Source organism: Mastomys coucha, unplaced genomic scaffold (genome assembly GCF_008632895.1).
Source record: "Mastomys coucha isolate ucsf_1 unplaced genomic scaffold, UCSF_Mcou_1 pScaffold22, whole genome shotgun sequence".
NCBI lineage: Eukaryota > Metazoa > Chordata > Mammalia > Rodentia > Muridae > Mastomys > Mastomys coucha.
The window spans coordinates 106,599,587-106,604,339 of NW_022196905.1; the positions used below are offsets into that span (position 1 = coordinate 106,599,587).

Sequence of the window (4,753 nt, forward strand, 5' to 3'; positions counted from 1 at the left end):
GAGTGGTAGTAGTGCAAGCACTGAGGCCAAGGCAGGTGAATCTCTGAGTTCGAGGCCAGCCTGGTCTACAGAGCGAGTTCTAGGATAGCCAGGGACACAAAGAGAACTGTGTCTTGAGAAACCAAAAAATGGGGAAAAAAATGCTAATATCTCTGTCTGCTTCTCAGGCTTACGTGAGGAGTGTGCAGTGGTTAATCCTTGGTTGTCAACTAGGCAGAATCTAAAATCAGTTTGGAGACAAAGTGGTTCATCTTTAGATGCTGTCCAGAGGATATTAACTGAAGATGGAAGACCCAGATGTTCTCCAGGGGCTTCATACAAAGGAGGAGTGGAGCTGGGGTGAGAACTAGTGTGGTGGACTGAATATGCTTGGCCCAGGGAGCAGCACTATTAGGAGGTGTGGTCTTGTTAGAGTAGGTGTGGCCTTGTTGGAGTAGGTGTGGTCTTGGAGTGGGTGTGGCCTTGTTGGAGTAGGTGTGTCACTGTGGGTGTGGGCTTTAAGACCCTCCTCCTAGCTGTCTGGAAGTCAGTCTTCTCCTAGCAGCCTTCGATGAAGATGAAGAACTCTCAGCTCCTCCTGTACCATGCCTGCCTGGATGCTGCCATGTTTCCACCTTGATGATAATGGGCTGAGCCTCTGAACCTGTAAGCCAGCCCCAATTAAATGTTGTCCTTTTAAGAGTTGTCTTGGTCATGGAGTCTGTTCACAGCAGTAAAACCCTAACTAAATACAACTAGTATCCACTGCTCTGTGCTTCTTGACTAGAAAGCAGGGTCACTCCATGCTATGGTGGATTACACTTTAGAGCTGAATCAAAATAACCCCTTCCTCCCTGAAGCTTCTTGTCAGGGATTTGCTCACAGCTAATGCAGACACATCTGTGGCAGCCAAAAATACAAAGAAAAGGCTGAGCCATTAAAAGAATGAGCAGCTGGCATGGCTCATCTCAGGATGGGTGGGCTGTGGGACCACCTGAGTATGGAGGATATAGGGAGGGCTTGACCAGACTGACCGTGAAAGCCTCTGTGTAGCTGACAATTGTAACAGAACAAACTGAAGAGATCTGTTGACACCCAGGAAGAGTCGCAGGAAATGACATGAGATTTATAACAGAGCCACTATTTGAAAAGAAACTTGTGACTTAAAAAAAAAAAAACTGTTACGTATATAAGTGTTTTGCTCACGTATGTCTGTGCACCACATGTGTGCCTGGTGCCCATGAAGGTCAAAAGAGAGCAGCCAGTTACCCCTTAGTGACAGGGTAGGTCCTAAATGGTGGAGGGTGGAGGGTGGCGTAAGCCAGGAGACAATGAGAGAAAGTCAGGAAAGTTTGAGATCAAGAAGTCTCACACAAGCTATTACCTCATGCAAGCAAGTTTATTAAGTACAGGGCCTTAGATGCTGTTTCCAGGGGAGAAATGGGACAGTCATCAGAAACTCATACACTAGGATGAAGTCAGCAGGAAGTTAATCCAGCAGTGTCACACAAGGGAACCAGGTATCTCAACATTATAGACCCATGTAGTCAGACAAGCTGATTTTTCAGGATCAGAAGCCACAACTCCCACCAGGCTCTGGCCCGAGGCCATTACCAACTCCACCAAGTTTATTCCTGGTTCCTTCTCTGTATACCAGAGCCTCGAGAAAGCCTTGTGTTTGCCCAACCCTTGACAGGATTCACAAAAACTGGAGTCAGGAACAGTTGTGACCCACCATGTGGATGTCTGGAATTGGACACAACACCTGCTACTGACTGAGAGCCATCGGATGCTATTGGCCAAGCACTTAAGCCTCGGGTGCCCCTTTCCTGTCTCCCTGCTCCACAGCCCAACATCTGGAATCAAACCAGAAACTCACTCCGTTATCTAGATGCTTGCTGTAAGAAGCCAAGCATCTGTGTGGTGGAAACCGGGACACAGAGAAGCCTTGGGTCTGTCTCTTCCAGCACATCTGGGCTACAGAGTTTCAGGGCGTCAGGGATCCTCCTGCCTGTGTGAGGACCATCCATGGCCAACACAGACCCGATGCCCAGCTCATTCTTTCACAACTTCCAAGCAGAAGGATAAGCACAGGAAGTCTGTGGTCACAATCGTGCTTGCCAAGCCTGGAACAGAATCCTGGTCTGGAAGAGATGAGAAACAATAGGCCTGGGGGGTGGGGCTTGGGGCAGAGGCATCTGCTTCTTTTATTCCCAAACTGCAGTAAATCAGCCAGCCAGGAAAGAAGGCCCAGGGAGGCAGAAGCTGTTAATGGAAACCTCCTCTACTCCCCTTGAGGGCTCCTCATGGCTTCAGGAAAAACCATAGCTCCTACATTTCATACATGATCTGGGCCTTGTTTTCCACACCTGTAGAAAGCAGGAGGACACCCCTCTCCACGTGTCACACAAAGGGGGAAGTCTTTGGAACTGGGGTGTTTCGGGGTTTCAACAATAGGTGACCGAGGGGAAAGGACGCCATTGTAGGGTTATTCAGTGATGGCAAAAACACAAGCAGCAGTATTTCCAAGCTGAGCTCTTCTGGGAGTTCTGGGGTACAGGACAAGTGGGACACACAGGTCCCTACCTCGATGGAGTTCTTCTCCCAACAGGGGACAGGCAGGAGACTACTCAAGGCATAGATAAGCAAAGTCATTTTGGTGGCCATGCTACAGAAAAAATGAATTCTCACCTGTGACCTGAACAGATTGGCAGCCTCAGAGGAGAAGGCGTCCCTAGGCTGAGGGGTGACTCATTTGCTTGGTTTGGGCTGTAGTGTTTGAAGTGCGATCTCATTCCAATGAGACTACCTTCTAACTCCCAACTCTCATGTTTCCACTTTTTGATCCCAGGATTACGGGTGAGCTGCCATGCCCAGCAGAAGGTGACATGGGGAGGGTGGGGAGGAGAACATAGGTAAAGCAACACCAGACACAGAGATGGCGGGGGAGGAGGGTCCCTGCTGTCTGCAAAGCCCCACGTCTGTTCACACTGCTGTCTTCAGGGACATGGAGGGAAGGTCACTTCTGGAGACACCACAGATTGATTTGCTTCTAAAAGATATTTAATTTTCTTCAAAGAGCATCATCATCTCAGACGGACAGATTGGGAGTTTATTACAGCCCCTGTCAGATGGACAGATTGAGAGTTTATTACAGCCCCTGTCAGTACTTTCCAGGTCCAGACACACCCCCTAGACCCACATCCAGGCCAATAGTGAAGACATCTTAGTATCTTGCCTCTGCTCTAAAATGGGTTTTGCTAAGACCTGCCTCTTCTTCAGCCGGGATTCTGCTCGACCCTGGGCACGTGGTCGCCAAAGCTGGCACTCAAAGCTCGGGGGTAAAGAGGGCAGCTTGGTGAACCCTGGGTATCTAAGCTGATATTTTAAACTGACTCTCAGGAGCAGGTGGACACCTCTCTCATGGCAGGATGTTCAGTGAGGTGGGAGGGTGTGTCCCCCAAACCACTACAATCCTGTTCAGTTTCATGATCTGTGAAAGGGAGGGGAAGGTTGGGAAGCAATGAGAAGGGATGAGCTTGAAATAGTGTCTCTTCCAAACCCCCAAACCCAAAGGCTGAGAGGAGCTGACTGGCAAGCCCTATAGCTACCATGCCCTCCCCTTCATGGACAGCACAGTCCCTGGACTCATCGTCACATGCCTCAGGCAAAAGGTGACAGGAATTAGGAGTGGGGGGTGAGGGTAGAAGACAAACACTGACTAACTTCTTGGGAAAGCAAGAGCTTTCCGACAGACAGACAGATAGACAACGGGCTTGGCCCTCAGCGCTCACTACCCTCACCTTTCTGAATCTCTCTACCTCTTCACCCATCTACAGACATGGCGCTGGGTCCTACCACAAAGGCTTCCATGAAGACTCAACGAGATCACCAGACAGACATGCTTGCTCCAGACTCGAACACAGCCAGGTAACCACACTGCTGGTGCAGCCGCTGCTGAGCCTCTCGGGCGCTGGCCATTCTCTAGACCTGCATGTCTTCCTCTCCTGCCAGCTCTGTGTCCCTACCTGCCCAGTGACCAGGCATCTAGGCCAGGAGTTGGGTGGCCTGTCTAGGGTTGTCCAAGGCTAATTCCCAGCACAAACACTTGGAGTAAATCTCACAGCCGCGACCACCACAGCAGCAGCAGCACAGGCTAATGTATGTATTGTTTACAGAGTTTCCTGATGTACTCAGAGAACTCCCCTGAGAAGTGTAATTGTGCACAGGGAGGTACATTTGAATAATATTTACAATTAATTTCCATCAGCGGACTAACGCATCAGGACCTCTGTGCTGCACAAATGGGCCCAGGGTTGCCTTCCTGCTAACCGCTCCCCTGAGAAAGCCCAGAGCTTTTAAATACCGCCTGCCTGCCTGCCGGAGCCCTCTACTCTCTCCACCTCTCTGGGGCTCCTGCTCAATGCTGTAGCCTCCTGGCTTCCCCCCAGCAGAGAAGGGGAGGGATCCAACATGCAGGTCTAAGCACATCAGTCTGCATCCCTGCCTCCCCAGCCCTGGTCTTCTGCCCACCTCTTGCTCCCTGCAGCCCAGCCCTCAGAGTCTTCACAGGGTTCTCTCCCTCCACCTGGAGCTCTCTGGGGCCTCCCACCCACCCTACACCAGCCTACTGTCTGGGGGCAGCATGAGTTTTTGCATCCCTGGTCTTGGAAAAGTCTGACCCTCCCCATGAGGGTAGACAGATCCACTTGAACCTCATAACCACAGACCCCAAAGTTCTCTCTCTCTCTCTCTCTCTCTCTCTCTCTCTCTC

At 50.6% G+C, this 4,753-nt stretch overlaps 1 long non-coding RNA gene across 1 annotated transcript; it reads right to left on the minus strand.

Moving 5' to 3' along the window:
* Window positions 1-1,359: 1,359 nt before the first annotated feature.
* LOC116068203 lies at window positions 1,360-4,747 on the minus strand. Its single transcript, XR_004109493.1, has 2 exons — window positions 2,671-4,747; window positions 1,360-2,123 (listed from the first exon to the last, which is right to left on the minus strand). It is a non-coding gene; the product is annotated as an uncharacterized LOC116068203 (long non-coding RNA).
* Between the last annotated feature and the right edge of the window lie 6 nt (window positions 4,748-4,753).